The sequence below is a fragment of the Panulirus ornatus genome, chromosome 52, assembly GCF_036320965.1.
Source record: "Panulirus ornatus isolate Po-2019 chromosome 52, ASM3632096v1, whole genome shotgun sequence".
Lineage (NCBI taxonomy): Eukaryota > Metazoa > Arthropoda > Malacostraca > Decapoda > Palinuridae > Panulirus > Panulirus ornatus.
In genome coordinates this window covers 2,278,731-2,297,135 of record NC_092275.1, presented here as the reverse complement: position 1 = coordinate 2,297,135, position 18,405 = coordinate 2,278,731, and the positions used below count along the sequence as shown (strand labels likewise).

The 18,405-nt window shown below is 43.0% G+C and overlaps 1 protein-coding gene across 1 annotated transcript in view; it reads left to right on the top strand.

The window, feature by feature from the left end:
• LOC139764996 (uncharacterized) overlaps positions 1–18,405 on the top strand; it is a 313,325-nt gene that overhangs the window by 170,206 nt on the left and 124,714 nt on the right. The gene's annotated exons all lie outside the window — the stretch shown is intronic.

Genomic DNA, 18,405 nt, shown 5'->3' with positions numbered 1-18,405 from the left:
ATGTCAATCCATGTATACCACATCGTTTCAGTTCACTATTGTGTGCACACATTCCATCTCTTGGATAATCAGGCCCCAATCACTCAAAATCTTTTTCACTCCATCCTTCCATCTCCAGTTTGGTCCCTCCATTTTCCTGTTCCCCCATTTTCCTGTTCCCCCCTTTTCCACATATATATCCTCTTTGTTGACTGGTTGGTAAGGTTATTTAATGTATATATGACTCATGTGCTGGAAATGAGATGTTTGAGGACAATGTGTGGTGTGAGGTGGTTTGATCGAGTGAGTAACGTAAGGGTAAGAGAGATGTGTGGAAATAAAAAGAGCGTGGTTGAGAGAGCAGAAGAGGGTGTTTTGAAGTGGTTTGGGCACATGGAGAGAATGAGTGAGGAAAGATTGACCAAGAGGATATATGTGTCGGAGGTGGAGGGAAGGAGGAGAAGAGGGAGACCAAATTGGAGGTGGAAAGATGGAGTGAAAAAGATTTTGTGTGATCGGGGCCTGAACATGCAGGAGGGTGAAAGGAGGGCAAGGAATAGAGTGAATTGGAGCGATGTGGTATACCGGGGTTGACGTGCTGTCAGTGGATTGAATCAAGGCATGTGAAGCGTCTTGGGTAAGCCATGGAAAGCTGTGTAGGTATGTATATTTGCGTGTGTGGACGTATGTATATACATGTGTATGGGGGGGGTTGGGCCATTTCTTTCGTCTGTTTCCTTGCGCTACCTCACAAACGCGGGAGACAGCGACAAAGTATAATAAATAAATAAAATGACTCATGGTGAGGTGCCTGAGGATTGGCGAAATGCGTGCATAGTGCCATTGTACAAAGGCAAAGGGGATAAGAGTAAGTGCTCAAATTACAGAGGTATAAGTTTGTTGAGTATTCCTGGTAAATTATATGGGAGGGTATTGATTGAGAGGGTGAAGGCATGTACAGAGCATCAGATTGGGGAAGAGCAGTGTGGTTTCAGAAGTGGTAGAGGATGTGTGGATCAGGTGTTTGCTTTGAAGAATGTATGTGAGAAATACTTAGAAAAGCAAATGGATTTGTATGTAGCATTTATGGATCTGGAGAAGGCATATGATAGAGTTGATAGAGATGCTCTGTGGAAGGTATTAAGAATATATGGTGTGGGAGGAAAGTTGTTAGAAGCAGTGAAAAGTTTTTATCGAGGATGTAAGGCATGTGTATGTGTAGGAAGAGAGGAAAGTGATTGGTTCTCAGTGAATGTAGGTTTGCGGCAGGGGTGTGTGATGTCTCCATGGTTGTTTAATTTGTTTATGGATGGGGTTGTTAGGGAGGTGAATGCAAGAGTTTTGGAAAGAGGGGCAAGTATGAAGTCTGTTGGGGATGAGAGAGCTTGGGAAGTGAGTCAGTTGTTGTTCGCTGATGATACAGCGCTGGTGGCTGATTCATGTGAGAAACTGCAGAAGCTGGTGACTGAGTTTGGTAAAGTGTGTGAAAGAAGAAAGTTAAGAGTAAATGTGAATAAGAGCAAGGTTATTAGGTACAGTAGGGTTGAGGGTCAAGTCAATTGGGAGGTGAGTTTGAATGGAGAAAAACTGGAGGAAGTGAAGTGTTTTAGATATCTGGGAGTGGATCTGGCAGCGGATGGAACCATAGAAGCGGAAGTGGATCATAGGGTGGGGGAGGGGGCGAAAATTCTGGGAGCCTTGAAGAATGTGTGGAAGTCGAGAACATTATCTCAGAAAGCAAAAATGGGTATGTTTGAAGGAATAGTGGTTCCAACAATGTTGTATGGTTGCGAGGCGTGGGCTATGGATAGAGTTGTGTGCAGGAGGATGGATGTGCTGGAAATGAGATTTTGAGGACAATGTGTGGTGTGAGGTGGTTTGATCGAGTAAGTAACGTAAGGGTAAGAGAGATGTGTGGAAATAAAAAGAGCGTGGTTGAGAGAGCAGAAGAGGGTATTTTGAAATGGTTTGGGCACATGGAGAGAATGAGTGAGGAAAGATTGACCAAGAGGATATATGTGTTGGAGGTAGAGGGAACGAGGAGAAGAGGGAGACCAAATTGGAGGTGGAAAGATGGAGTGAAAAAGATTTTGTGTGATCGGGGCCTGAACATGCAGGAGGGTGAAAGGAGGGCAAGGAATAGAGTGAATTGGAGTGATGTGGTATACCGGGGTTGACGTGCTGTCAGTGGATTGAATCAAGGCATGTGAGGCGTCTGGGGTAAACCATGGAAAGCTGTGTAGGTATGTATATTTGCGTGTGTGGACGTATGAATATACATGTGTATGGGGGTGGGTTGGGCCATTTCTTTCGTCTGTTTCCTTGCGCTACCTCACAAACGCGGGAGACAGCGACAAAGCACAAAAAAAAAAAAAAAAAATATCCTCTTTGTCATTCTTTCCTCACTTATCCTCTTCATATGTTCAAACAATTTCAGCACACCCTCTTTGGTTCTCTCAACCAATCTTTTTATTACCACAATTCTCTCCTACCCTTTCATCAGTTACTCAGTCAACCCACACACACACACACACACACACACACACACACACACACACACACACACACACCACATAATATCCTCAAACATTTCATTTCCAACATATCCATCCTCCTCTGCACAGCCTTATCTATAGCTCATGCCTCACAGTACCTAATTTTGCTTTCCCAGATAACACTATCTCTTCCCATACATTCGTCAGCACTTCCAGAACCTCCATCCCCTCATCCATAGTTTACACTGAAAATCCTGAAATGCATCGTGCCAATTTACTTTTAAAAGTAGAATCCAATTGGCATGTGAAATATTAATGCCAAAGTCAAAAGATGCAGTTAATCAAATAGGGGGAAACAATGTACAGACAGTATTTAATTATATCAGCACTGTGGATTCATTTCTGGTCAGAGCTTCAAACAAAAAATCAAAAGAGGCAGTTAAAACATTGTCCCAGTAGAATGATATATAGGGGCTTGATTTGGATAATGATGATAACACAAATGGTGATTGTGTGCACATGATAAATATTGTAAATCATTTTATAGATGATAATTTGAGGGACAAGTTAATTGGGAGGTAAGTTTGAAAGGAGAAAAACTGGAGGAAGTGAAGCGTTTTAGATACCTGGGAGTGGATTTAGCAGTGGATGGAACCATGGAAGTAGAAGTGAGTCACAGGGTGGGGAGGGGGCGAAGGTTCTTGGAGCATTGAAGAATGTGTGGAAGGCGAGAACGTTATTTCAGAGAGCAAAAATGGGTATGTTTGAAGGAATAGTGGTTCCAACAATGTTATGTGGTTGCAAGGCATGGGCTATAGATAGGGTTGTGTGGCAGAGGGTGGATGTGTTGGAAATGAGATGTTTGAGGACAGTATGTGGTGTGAGGTGGTTTGATCGAGTAAGTAATGAAAGAGTAAGAGATATGTGTGGTAATAAAAAGAGTGTGGTTGAGAGAACAAAAGAGGGTGTATTGAAATGGTTTGGGCACATGGAGAGAATGAGTGAGGAAAGATTGACAAAGAGGATATGTGTCAGAGGTGGAGGGAACGAGGAGAGGTGGGAGACCAAATTGGAAGGATGGAATGAAAAAGATTTTGAGCAATAGGGGCCTGAACATACAGGAGGGTGAAAGGCATGCAAGAAATAGAGTGAATTGGAATGATGTTGTATACCAAGGTTGACATGCTGTCAGTGGATTGAACCAGGGCATGTGAAACGACTGGGGTAAACCATGGAAAGATTTTTGGGGCCTGGATGTGGAAAGGGAGCTGTGGTTTTGGTGCATTACACATGACAGCTGGAGACTGAGTGTAAACGAATGTGGCCTTTGTTGTCTTTTCCAAGCTCTACCTTGCATGGGGAGGGGGGTTCCATTTCATGTGTGGCAGGGTGGTGACGGGAATGGATGAAGGCATCATGTATGAATATGTACATGCGTGTATATGTATATGTCTGTGTATTTTTTTTATTTCTTATACTTTGTTGCTGTCTCCTATGTTAGTGAGGTAGCGCAAGGATGCAGACCAAAGAATGGCCCAACCCAACCACATGCACATGTATATACATAAATGCCCACACACGCACATATGCATACCTATACATTTCAACAAATACATACATATAGATACACAGACTTTTTTTTTTTTTTTTTTTTTTCCGCTGTCTCCCGCGTTTGCGAGGTAGCGCAAGGAAACAGACGAAAGAAATGGCCCAACCCACCCCCATACACATGTATATACATACGTCCACACACGCAAATATACATACCTACACAGATTTCCATGGTTTACTACAGACGCTTCACATGCCTTGATTCAATCCACTGACAGCACGTCAACCCCGGTATACCACATCGCTCCAATTCACTCTATTCCTTGCCCTCCTTTCACCCTCCTGCATGTTCAGGCCCCGATCACACAAAATCTTTTTCACTCCATCTTTCCACCTCCAATTTGGTCTCCCTCTTCTCCTCGTTCCCTCCACCTCCGACACATATATCCTCTTGGTCAATCTTTCCTCACTCATTCTCTCCATGTGACCAAACCATTTCAAAACACCCTCCTCTGCTCTCTCAACCATGCTCTTTTTATTTCCACACATCTCTCTTACCCTTACGTTACTTACTCGATCAAACCACCTCACACCACACATTGTCCTCAAACATCTCATTTCCAGCACATCCATCCTCCTGCGCACAACTCTATCCATAGTCCACGCCTCGCAACCATACAACATTGTTGGAACCACTATTCCTTCAAACATACCCATTTTTGCTTTCTGAGATAATGTTCTCGACTTCCACACATTCTTCAAGGCTCCCAGAATTTTCGCCCCCTCCCCCACCCTATGATCCACTTCCACTTCCATCCGCTGCCAGATCCACTCCCAGATATCTAAAACACTTCCTTGTATTTTTTTTCTTTTCAACTTTCTAAAATGGGAAACAGAAGAAGGAGTCACGCGGGGAGTGCTCATCCTCCTCGAAGGCTCAGATTGGGGTGCCTAAATGTGTGTGGATGTAACCAAGATGTGAAAAAAGGAGAGACAGGTAGTATGTTTGAGGAAAGGAACCTGGATGTTTTGGCTCTGAGTGAAACGAAGCTCAAGGGTAAAGGGGAAGAGTGGTTTGGGAATGTCTTGGGAGTAAAGTCAGGGGTTAGTGAGAGGACAAGAGCAAGGGAAGGAGTAGCAGTACTCCTGAAACAGGAGTTGTGGAAGTATGTGATAGAGTGTAAGAAAGTAAATTCTCGATTAATATGGGTAAAACTGAAAGTTGATGGAGAGAGATGGGTGATTATTGGTGCATATGCACCTGGGCATGAAAAGAAAGATCATGAGAGGCAAGTGTTTTGGGAGCAGCTGGATGAGTGTGTTAGTGGTTTTGATGCACGAGACCGGGTTATAGTGTTGGGTGATTTGAATGCAAAGGTGAGTAATGTGGCAGTTGAGGGAATAATTGGTATACATGGGGTGTTCAGTGTTGTAAATGGAAATGGTGAAGAGCTTGTAGATTTATGTGCTGAAAAAGGACTGATGATTGGGAATACCTGGTTTAAAAAGCGAGATATACATAAGTATACTTATCCCTGGGGATAGGGGATTAAGAATACTTCCCACGTATTCCCTGCGTGTCGTAGAAGGCGACTAAAAGGGGAGGGAGCGGGGGGCTGGAAATCCTCCCCTTTCGTTTTTTTTTTTTTTTTTTTTTTCCGCAAAAGAAGGAACAGAGAATTGGGCCAGGTGAGGGTATTCCCTCAAAGGCCCAGTCCTCTGTTCTTAACGCTACCTCGCTAATGCGGGAAATGGCGAATAGTTTGAAAGAAGAAAAGAAACTTATGTAAGTAGGAGAGATGGCCAGAGAGCGTTATTGGGTTACGTGTTAATTGACAGGCGCGCGAAAGAGAGACTTTTGGATGTTAATGTGCTGAGAGGTGCAACTGGAGGGATGTCTGATCATTATCTTGTGGAGGCTAAGGTGAAGATTTGTATGGGTTTCCAGAAAAGAAGAGTGAATGTTGGGGTGAAGAGGGTGGTGAGAGTAAGTGAGCTTGGGAAGGAGACTTGTGTGAGGAAGTACCAGGAGAGACTGAGTACAGAATGGAAAAGGTGAGAACAATGGAAGTAAGGGGAGTGGGGGAGGAATGGGATGTATTTAGGGAATCAGTGATGGATTGCTCAAAAGATGCTTGTGGCATGAGAAGAGTGGGAGGTGAGTTGATTAGAAAGGGTAGTGAGTGGTGGGATGAAGAAGTAAGAGTATTAGTGAAAGAGAAGAGAGAGGCATTTGGACGATTTTTGCAGGGAAAAAATGCAATTGAGTGGGAGACGTATAAAAGAAAGAGACAGGAGGTCAAGAGAAAGGTGCAAGAGGTGAAAAAGAGGGCAAATGAGAGTTGGGGTGAGAGAGTATCATTAAATTTTAGGGAGAATAAAAAGATGTTCTGGAAGGAGGTAAATAAAGTGCGTAAGACAAGGGAGCAAATGGGAACTTCAGTGAAGGGCACAAATGGGGTGGTGATAACAAGTAGTGGTGATGTGAGAAGGAGATGGAGTGAGTATTTTGAAGGTTTGTTGAATGTGTTTGATGATAGAGTGGCAGATATAGGGTGTTTTGGTCGAGGTGGTGTGCAAAGTGCGAGGGTTAGGGAAAATGATTTGGTAAACAGAGAAGAGGTAGTAAAAGCTTTGCGGAAGATGAAAGCCGACAAGGCAGCAGGTTTGGATGGTATTTCAGTGGAATTTATTAAAAAAGGGGGTGACTGTATTGTTGACTGGTTGGTAAGGTTATTTAATGTATATATGACTCATGGTGAGGTGCCTGAGGATTGGCGGAATGCGTGCATAGTGCCATTGTACAAAGGCAAAGGGGATAAGAGTGAGTGCTCAAATTACAGAGGTATAAGTTTGTTGTGTATTCCTGGTAAATTATATGGGAGGGTATTGATTGAGGGGGTGAAGGCATGTACAGAGCATCAGATTGGGGAAGAGCAGTGTGGTTTCAGAAGTGGTAGAGGATGTGTGGATCAGGTGTTTGCTTTGAAGAATGTATGTGAGAAATACTTAGAAAAGCAAATGGATTTGTATGTAGCATTTATGGATCTGGAGAAGGCATATGATAGAGTTGATAGAGATGCTCTGTGGAAGGTATTAAGAGTATATGGTGTGGGAGGCAAGTTGTTAGAAGCAGTGAAAAGTTTTTATCGAGGATGTAAGGCATGTGTACGTGTAGGAAGAGAGGAAAGTGATTGGTTCTCAGTGAATATAGGTTTGCGGCAGGGGTGTGTGATGTCTCCATGGTTGTTTAATTTGTTTATGGATGGGGTTGTTAGGGAGGTAAATGCAAGAGTTTTGGAAAGAGGGGCAAGTATGAAGTCTGTTGGGGATGAGAGAGCTTGGGAAGTGAGTCAGTTGTTGTTCGCTGATGATACAGCGCTGATGGCTGATTCATGTGAGAAACTGCAGAAGCTGGTGACTGAGTTTGGTAAAGTGTGTGGAAGAAGAAAGTTAAGAGTAAATGTGAATAAGAGCAAGGTTATTAGGTACAGTAGGGTTGAGGGTCAAGTCAATTGGGAGGTGAGTTTGAATGGAGAAAAACTGGAGGAAGTGAAGTGTTTTAGATATCTGGGAGTGGATCTGGCAGCGGATGGAACCATGGAAGCGGAAGTGGATCATAGGGTGGGGGAGGGGGCGAAAATTCTGGGAGCCTTGAAGAATGTGTGGAAGTCGAGAACATTATCTCGGAAAGCAAAAATGGGTATGTTTGAAGGAATAGTGGTTCCAACAATGTTGTATGGTTGCGAGGCGTGGGCTATGGATAGAGTTGTGCGCAGGAGGATGGATGTGCTGGAAATGAGATGTTTGAGGACAATGTGTGGTGTGAGGTGGTTTGATCGAGTAAGTAACGTAAGGGTAAGAGAGATGTGTGGAAATAAAAAGAGCGTGGTTGAGAGAGCAGAAGAGGGTGTTTTGAATTGGTTTGGGCACACGGAGAGAATGAGTGAGGAAAGATTGACCAAGAGGATATATGTGTCGGAGGTGGAGGGAACGAGGAGAAGAGGGAGACCAAATTGGAGGTGGAAAGATGGAGTGAAAAAGATTTTGTGTGATCGGGGCCTGAACATGCAGGAGGGTGAAAGGAGGACAAGGAATAGAGTGAATTGGAGCGATGTGGTATACCGGGGTTGACGTGCTGTCAGTGGATTGAATCAAGGCATGTGAAGCGTCTGTGGTAAACCATGGAAAGCTGTGTAGGTATGTATATTTGCGTGTGTGGACGTATGTATATACATGTGTATGGGGGTGGGTTGGGCCATTTCTTTCGTCTGTTTCCTTGCGCTACCTCGCAAACGCGGGAGACAGCGACAAAGCCAAAAAAAAAAAAAAACATTGAAATTTATAGGTATGTATATATGCGTGTGTGGGTGTTTATGTATATACATGTGTATGTGGGTGGGTTGCGCTATTCTTTTGTCTGTTTCCTTGCGCTACCTTGCTAATGAGTGATGCAGCGACAAAATATAATAAAGCAAAATAATGATTCTTATTGGTAGAGGAAAAATGAATACTTACCTGTTTAGTCAGATCAGCTTATGATAACCAATGTCTGTACTCCTCATAACCTACATTTTTTGTATACAAACTGTTGATTTTCCTTGAATTCCTAGACATATCAGTAATATTAACAGTGAAAGGCCTTTTTCCAGACATTTTCCTCCTCTTGAACTGAAGTAGGCAACAATACAATAAATCAATCAATCACAGCACAGTAAACGTGGTCACCAAGAGATTGCTCAAAACTGGTGATGTTTGGTGCTGATTAGCTAAAGGCTTATAAAAATCTATAGTAAAAGGTGGTTGTGTAGTGCGCCAGCACCAAAGTGATGTTCAAGCTGTACTCCTTAAACCCAACCAGCTGTTTTTTTTCTTTCTGTCTCACCCACATTGGCTAATGGCATTTTGGCCACAAGCATAGTCTCTCCTTGTCACCTTGACAACCTTAAACTCACAAAATTTATTCTTCAGTACTCTAGATATTCCTGCTGTGAGTGTTGTGTGTTAGCTATGCCATTTGGCAAAATGGTAGGAGCAATAGATAGAAGCAGTAGGTAGGAACATTAAAATGGCATTACATAGTAGTACATAGAAGCATTAGCTGGGAGAATTAGGTAGAAGTAGTTGGTTGGAACATTAGGTGGACACATTAGGTAGAAGTTGTTGGTAGGAACATTAAGTAGGGGCCTCTGAGATTGGGTCTGGAGAAGGCATATGATAGGGTTGACAGAAATGCTTTGTGGAAGGTCTATAGAGTATATGGTGTGGGAAGTAAGCTGGCAGAAGCAGTGAAAAGTTCTTATCAAGGATGTAAGGCATATGTACGAGTCGGAAAAGAGGAGAGTGATTGGTTCCCAGTGAAGGTTGGTCTGTGGCAGGGGTGTGTGATGTCCCCATGGTAGTTTAATTTGTTTATGGATGGGGTGGTTAGGGAGGTAAATGCAAGAGTTTTGGAGAGGGGCGAGTATACAGTCTGTTGGGGTGAGAGGGCGTAGGAAGTGAGTCAGTAGTTGTTTGCCGGTGATACATTACTGTTAGCTGATTCAAGTGAGAATGTGCAGAAGTTAGTGACTGAGTTTGGAAAAGTTTGTGAAAGGAGAAAGTTGAAAGTTAATGTGAACAAGAGCAAGGTTATTAGGTTCAGCAAGGTCGAGAAACAAGTTAGTTGGGATGTAAGATTGAATGGAGGAAAACTGGAGGAAGTGAAGTGTTTTAGATGTCTGGGAGTGGACTTCGCAGCGGATGGAACCATGAAAGCGGAAGTGAGTCTCAGGTTGGGGGAGGGGGCGAAGGTTCTGGAAGCGATGAAGAATGTGTGGAAGAGAGAATGTTATTTCGGAGAGCAAAAATGGAATGTGTGGAAGAGAAAACGTTATCTCGGAGAGCAAAAATGGGTATGTTTGAAGAAATAGTAGTTGCAACAATATTATGTGGTTGTGAGGCGTGGGGTATAGATAGCATTGTACAGAGGAAGGTGGATGGGTTGGAAATGAAATTTTTGAGGATAATATATATGAGGTGGTTTGATCGAGTAAATGATAAAAGGGTAAGAGTGATGTGTGGAAATGAAAAGAGTGTGGTTGAGAGAGCAGAAGAGGGTTTGTTGAAATGGTTTGGACATATGTTGAAAGTGAGTGAGGAATGGTTGACAAAGAGGATACATGTGTCAGAGATGGAGGGAAGAAGGAGAAGCAGGAAACCAAATTGGATGTGGAAGGATGGGCTAATGGCATTTTGTCCATAAGCATAGTCTCTCCATGTTACACATTATACTTGACACCTTTAAACTCACAAAATTTATTCTTCATTACTCTAGATATTCCTGCTGTGAGTGCTGTGTGTTAGCTCTGCCATTTGGCTAAATGGTAGGAGCAATAGATAGAAGCAGTAGGTAGGAACAACATTAAACAGGCATTAGGTAGTAGTGCATAGAAGCATTAGCTGGGAGAATTAGGTAGAAGTAGTTGGTTGGAACATTAGGTGGACATATTTGGCAGAAGTAGTTGGTAGGAACATTAAGTAGGGGCCCCTAAGATTGGGTCTGGAGAAGGCACATGATAAGGTTGACACAAATGCTTTGTGGAAGGTCTATAGAGTATATGGTGTGGGAAGTAAGGTGGCAGAAGCAGTGAAAAGTTCTTATCAAGGATGTAAGGCATGTGTACGAGTAGGAAGAGAGGAGAGTGATTGGTTCCCAGTGAAGGTCGGTCTGTGGCAGGGGTGTGTGATGTCCCCATGGTTGTTTAGTTTGTTTATGGATGGGGTGGTTAGGGAGGTAAATGCAAGAGTTTTGGAGAGGGGCAAGTATACAGTCTGTTGGGATGAGAGGATGTAGCAAGTGAGTCAGTTGTTGTTTGCCGGTGATACATTACTGTTAGCTGATTCAAGTGAGAATGTGCAGAAGTTAGTGACTGAGTTTGGAAAAGTTTGTGAAAGGAGAAAGTTGAAAGTTAATGTGAACAAGAGCAAGGTTATTAGGTTCAGCAAGGTTGAGAGACAAGTTAGTTGGGATGTAAGTTTGAATGGAGAAAAACTGGAGGAAGTGAAGTGTTTTAGATATCTGTGAGTGGACTTCGCAGCGGATGGAACCATGGAAGCGGAAGTGAGTCTCAGGATGGGGGAGGGGGCGAAGGTTCTGAAAGCGATGAAGAATGTGTGGAAGAGAGAATGTTATCTCGGAGAGCAAAAATGGGTATGTTTGAAGAAATAGTAGTCGCAACAATATTATTTGGTTGCGAGGCGTGGGGTATAGATAGCGTTGTACAGAGGAGGGTGGATGTGTTGGAAATGAAATTTTTGAGGATAATATGTGTGAGGTGGTTTGATCGAGTAAATGAGAAAAGGGTAAGAGTGATGTGTGGGAATGAAAAGAGTGTGGTTGAGAGAGCAGAAGAGGGTGTGTTGAAATGGTTTGGACTTATATAGAAATTGAGTGAGGAATGGTTGACAAGCAGGATATATGTGTCAGAGGTGGAGGGAAGAAGGAGAAGCAGGAGACCAAATTGGACGTGGAAGGATGGAGTGAAAAAGATTTTGAGTGATTGGGGCCTGAACATGCAGGAGGGTGAGAGGCATGCAAGGAATAGAGTGAATTGGTACGATGTTGTACACCAGGATCGACGTGCTGTCATTGGACTGAATTAGGGCATGTGAAACGTCTGGGGTAAACCATGGATAGGGGTGTGGGGCCTGAATATGTATAGGAAGCTGTCGTTTCACTGCTTTACACACAAAAACCGATAAAAAAGGCAACATTCGTTCACACTCAGTCTCTAGCTGTCTTGTGTAATGCACCAAAACCACAATTCCCTATCCACATCCAGGCCCCACAGACTTTTCCATGGTTTACCCCAGACGTTTCACATGCCCTGCTAAAGTCCATTAAGAACACATCAACCCCGGTATACCACATCGTTCCAATTCACTGTGTTTTTTGTGTGTCTCATCCTCCAGCATGTTCAGGCCCTGATTGCTCAAATCTTTTTCACTCCATCCTTCTGCCTACAATTTGTTCTCCTGCCTCTCCTTGTTCCCTCCACCTCTGACACACATATATCCTCTTTGTCAATCCTTCCTCACTCATTCTGTCCATATGTCCAAACCATTTCAACACACACTCTTCTGCTCTCTCAACCACATTTTTTATTTCCTATACATCTTTCTTACCCTTTTGTTACTTGATGAAAATACCTCACACCATATATTGTCCTCAAACATTTCATTTCCAACACATCCACTCTCCTCTGTACAACCCTATCTGTAGCCTATGCCTTGCAACCATATAAAATTGTTGGAACTACTATTTCTTCAAATGTACCCATTATTGGTGCTTATGCACCTGATCATGAGAAGAAAGATCACAAGAAGCAAGTGTTTTGGGAGCAGCAGAGTAAGTGTGTCAGCATCTTTGATGCACAGGACCATGTTTTAGTGATAGGTGATTTAAATGCAAAGGTGAGTAATGTGGCTGTTGAGGGTACAATTGGTGTACATAGGATATTCAGTGTTATGAATGGAAATGATGAAGAGCTTGTGGATTTATGTACTGAAAAAAGCCTGGAGATTTTGATATACTTAAGTATATGTATGTGAGTAGGAGAGGTGGTCAAAGGTCATTATTACGCATTAATTGATTGGTGAGTAAAAGAGAGACTTGGATGTTAATGTGCTGAGAGGGGCAGGTGGTGGGATGTCAGATCACTATCTTGTTTGGGCGAAGGTGAGGATTTATACAGGTTTTTAAAAAACAAGAGAGAATGTTAGGGAGAAGAGAGTGGTGAGAGTAATTGAGCTTGTTAAGGAGACTTGTGTGAGGAAGGACCTGGAGGGATTGAGTGTAGAGTGGCAGAAAGTGAGAGCAAATGATGTGACTGGAGGTGTGAGGAATGGGATGTATTTAGGGGAGCAGTGATGGCATGTGCAAAAGATGCATGTGGCAAGAGAAAGGTGGGAGGTGGGCAGATTAGAAAGGGTAGTGAGTGCTGGGATGAAGAAGTTAAGTTGTTAGTGAAAGAGAAAAGAGAGGTTTTTGGATGATACAAGGAAGGAGTGCAGTGGCAGGGAGATGTTTAAAGAAAGTGTCAGGAGGTCAAGAGGAAGGTGCAAGGGTTGAACAAGAGGGCAAATGAGATTTGGGGTGAGAGAGTATCATTAAATTTTAGGGAGAATAAAAAGATATTTTGAAGGAGGTAAATAACATGTGTAAGACAAGAGAACAAATGGGAACATCAGTGAAGGGGGATAGGGGGAAAGTTATAGCTGGTAGTGATGAAGTGAGAAGGAGATGGAGTGAGCATTTTGAAGATTTGTTGAATGTATTAGATGATAGAGTGGCAGATGTAGGGTGTTTTGGTCAGGGTTATGTGCAAAGTGAGAGGGTCAGGGAGAATGGTTTGGTTAAGAGTGAAGTAGTGAAGGCTTTGTGGAAGATGAAATCCAGCAAGACGGTGGGTTTGGATGGTATTGCAGTTAGATTTATGAAGAAAGGGGGTGACTATATTGTTGATTGGTTGGTAAGGACATTCAATGTATTTATGGATCATGGTGAAGTGCCTGAGGATTGGAGGAATGCATGCATAGTTCCATTGTACAGAGGCAAAGGGAATAGAGATGTGTGTTGAAACTGCAGTGGCATAAGTTTGTTGAGTATTCCTGGGAAATTGTATGGGAGGATATTGATTGAGAGGGTGAAGGCATGTACAGGGCATCAGATTGGGGAGGAGCAGTGCGGTTTCAGAAGTGGTAGAGAATGTGTGGATCAGGCATTTGCTTTGAAGAATGTGTGTGAGAAGTACTTAAAAGAACAGACGGATTTGTATGTAGCATTTATGGATCTGGAGAAGGCATATGATAGGGTTGATAGAGATGCTTTGTGGAAGGTCTTAAGAGTATATGGTGTGGGAGGTAAGTTGTTAGAAGCAGTGAAAAGTTTTAAACAAGGATGTAAGGCATATGTACAGGTAGGAAGAGAGGAGAGTGATTAGTTCCCTGTGAAGGTTGCTCTGGGGCAGGGGAGTGTGATGTCTCCATGGTTGTTTAATTTGTTTGTGGATGGGGTGGTTGGGAGGTAAATGCAAGTATTTTGGAGAGAGGGGTGAATATGCAGTCTGTTGTGGATGAGAGGGCCTAGGAAGTGAGTCAGTTTTGTTTGCTGACAATGCATTACTGGTGGCTGATTTGAGTGAGAAACTGCAGTTGATGATTGAGTTTGGAAAAGTGTTTGAAAGGAGAAAGTTGAGAGTGAATGTGAGTAAGAGCAAGGTTTTTACATTCAGCAGGGTTGAGGGACAAGTTAGGTGGGATGTAAGTTTCAGTGAAGATAGATTGGAGGAAGTGAAGTGTTTTAAATACATGGGAGTGGACTTCGCAGTGAATGGAACCATGGAAGAAGTGAGTCTTGGGGTTTGGGAGGGGGTGATGGTTTTAGGAGCAATGAAGAATGTGTGTAAGGAGGAAACTTTATCTTGGAGAGGAAAATGGGTATGTTTGAAGGAATAGTAGTTCCAACAATATCTTATGGTTGCGAGGCATGTGTTATAGATAGGGTTGTAAGGAGCAAGGTGGATGTGTTGGAAATGAAATGTCTGGGGACAATATGTGGTGTGAAGTGGTTTGATCGAGTAAGTAATGAAAGGGTAAGAGAGATATAAGGAAATAAAAAAAAGTGAGGTTGAGAGAGCAGAAGAGGGTGTGTTGAAATGTTTTGGACATATGGAAAGAATGAGGGAGGAAAGGTGAAGGGATGAAGGAAAAGTGGGAGACCAAATTGGAGGTGGAACGATGGAATGAAAAAGATTTTGAGCGGTCCTGGCATGAACATGCAGGAGGAATAGAATGAATTGGCACAATGTGGTATACAAGGTCGATGTGCTGTCAGTGGACTAAACCAGGGAATGTGGTCTATGGGGCCTGGATGTGGATAGGGACCTATGGTTTCAGTCCATTACACATGACAGCAAGAGACTGAGCGTGAATGAATGTGGCCTTTTTTGTCTGTTTTCCTGGCACTACCTCACTGAAGCAGGGGGTGGCAATGCTGTTTCTTGTGGGGCAGGGTAGCACCAGGAATTGATGAAGGCAAGCAAGTATGAATCTGTACATGCATATGTATGTATATGTATATGTTGGTATGTGTATGTAGGTATATGTGCGTGTGTGTCTTCCTCATTAGTGAGGTAGCACAAGGACATAGATGAAAGAATGGCCCAACCAACCCACATACACATGTACATACATACATGCCCACACATGCACATATACATACCTATACATTTCAATGTATACGTGCATATACATACGCATACATATACAAACATACACATGTACATATTCATACTTGCTGCCTTCATCCATTCCCGTTGCCACCCCGTCACACATGAAATGGCATCCCCCCCCATGTGTGTGCGAGGTATTACTAGGAAAAGACAACAAAGGCCACATTTGCTCGCACTCAAGTCTCTAGCTGTCATGTCTATTGCACCGAAACAATAGCTCCCTTTCCACATCTAGGAGGCCCCACAAAGCTTTCCATGGTTTACCCCAGATGCCTCACATGCCCTGGTTCAGTCCGTTGATAGTGTGTCGAGCCCGGTATACCACATCATTCCAATTCACTCTATTCCTTGCACGCCTTTCACCCTCCTGATGTTCAGGCCCCGATTGCTCAAAATTTTTTTTCTCCCTCCTTTCACCTCCAATTTGGTTTTCCACTTCACCTTGTTCCCTCCACCTCTGACACATATATCCTCTTTGTCAATATTTCCTCACTCATTCTCTCCATGTTACCAAATCATTTCAATAAGCCTTCTTCTGCTCTCTCAACCACACTCTTTTTATTACCACACATCTTTCTTACCCTTTCATTACTTAGTCGATCAAACCACCTCAAACCACATGTTGTCCTCAAATATCTCATTTCCAACACATCCACCCTCATTTGCACAACTTTATCTATCGCCCATGCCTCGCAACCATATAACATTGTTTGAATCACTATTCCTTCAAACATACCTATTTTTGCTCTGAGATAATGTTCTTGCCCTCCATTCATTCTTCAATGCTCCCAGAACCTTTTCCCCCTCCTCCACCCTGTGACTCACTTCCACTTCCATGGTTCCATCTGCTGCTAAATCCACTCCCAGATATCTAAAACACTTCACTTCCTCCAATTTTTCTCCATTCAAACTCACCTCCCAATTGACTTGTCCCTTAACCTACTGAACCTTGCTCTTATTCACATTTACTCTCAGCTTTCTTTTTTTCCACACTTTACCAAACTCAGTCACCAACTTTTGCAGTTTCTCACCGGAATCAGCCACCAGCACTGTATCATCAGCGAACAACACCTGACTCACTTCCAAAGCCCTCTCATCGACAACAGACTGCATACTTGCCTCTCCGTCCAAACTTGCATTCACCTCCCTAATAACCCCATCCATAAACTGGAAGCCAATCGCTTTCCTAAACTGGAAGCCAATCGCTTCCTCTCTTCCTACTCGTACACATGCCTTACATCCTTGATGAAAACTTTTCACTGCTTCTAGCAACTTACATCCTGCACCATATGCTCTTAATACCTTCCAAAGACCATCTCTATCAACTCTATCATAAACCTTCTCCACATCCATAAATGCTACATACAAATCCATCTGTGTTTCTAAGTATTTCTTGCATACATCCTTCAAAGCAAACACCTAATCCACGCATCCTCTACCACTTCTGAAACCACTCTGCTCTTCCCTAATCTGATGCTCTGTACATGCTTTTACCCTCTCAGCCAATACCCTCCCATATAATTTCCCAGGAATACTCAACAGACTTGTACCTCTGTAATTTAAACACTCACTTTCATCCCCTTTGCCTTTGAACAATGGCACAATGCATGCATTCCGCTTATCCTTAGGCACTTCACCGTGAACCATACATACATTGATTATCCTTACCAACCAGCCAACAACACAGTCACCCCTTTTTTAATAAATTTCCCTGTAATACCTTACAAAACTGCTGCCTTGCCAGCTTTCATCATCTGCAAAGCTTTCACTACCTCTTCTCTTTTTACCAAACCATTCTCCCTGACCCACTTACTTTGCACACCACCTCGATCAAAGCCCCCTATATCTGCCACTCTTATCATCAAACACATTCAACAAGTCTTCAAAATACTCACTCCATCTCCTTCTCACTTCATCACAACTTGTATTTACCTCCCCATTAGCCCTTTTTACTGATGTTCCCATTTGTTCTCTTGTCTTACGCACTTTATTTACCTCCTTCTAAAGCATCTTTTTATTCTCCCTAAAGTTTAATGATACTCTCTCACCCTAACTCTCAATTGCCCTCTTTTTCACTTGCACCTCTCTCTTGACTTCCTGCCTCTTCCTTTTATACATCTCCCAGTCCTTTGCACTATTTCCCTGCAAAAATCGTCCAAATGCCTCTCTCTTCTCTTTCACTATCAATCTTACTCCTTCATCCCACCTCCCACCTTTCTCATGTCACAAGCATCTTTGCACAAGCCATCACTGCTTCCCTGTCATTTGCTCTCACCTTTTTCCATTCTGCACTCAATCTCTCGTGGTACTTCCTCACACAAGTCTCCTTTCCAAGCTCATTTACTCTCACCATTTTATTCACCTCAACATTCTCTCTTCTTTTCTGAAAACCTCTACAAGTCTTCACCTTTGCCTCCACAAGATAATGATCAGACATCCCTCCAGTTGCCCCTCTCAGCACATTAACATCCAAAAGTCTCTCTTTCATGCACCTATCAATTAACACGTAGGCCAATAATGCTCTCTGGCCATCTCTCCTACTTGCATACGTATACTTATGTATATCTCTCTTTTTGAACCAGGTATTCCCAATCACCAGTCCTTTTTCAGCATACAAATCTACAAGCTCTTCACCATTTCCATTTACAACACTGAACACCCCATGTACACCAATTATACCCTCAACTGCCACATTACTCACTTTTGCATTCAAATCACCCATCACTATATCCCGGTATCGTGCATCAAAACTGCTAACATACTCGCTCAGCTGCTCCGAAAACACTTGCCTCTCATGATCTTCTTCTCTTGACCAGGTGCATATGCACCAATAATCACCCGTCTCTCTCCATCCACTTTCAGTTTTACCCATATCAGTCCAGAGCTTACTTTCTTACAATCTATCACTTACTCCCGCAACTTCTGCTTCATGAGTAGTGCTACTCCTTCCTTTGCTCTTGTTCTCTCACCAACCCCTGACTTTCACCAACCCCTGACTTTACTCCCAAGACATTCCCAAACCACTCTTCCCCTTTACCATTGAGCTTTGTCTCACTCAGAGCCAAAACATTCAAGATCCTTTCCTCATATATACAGCCTATTTCACC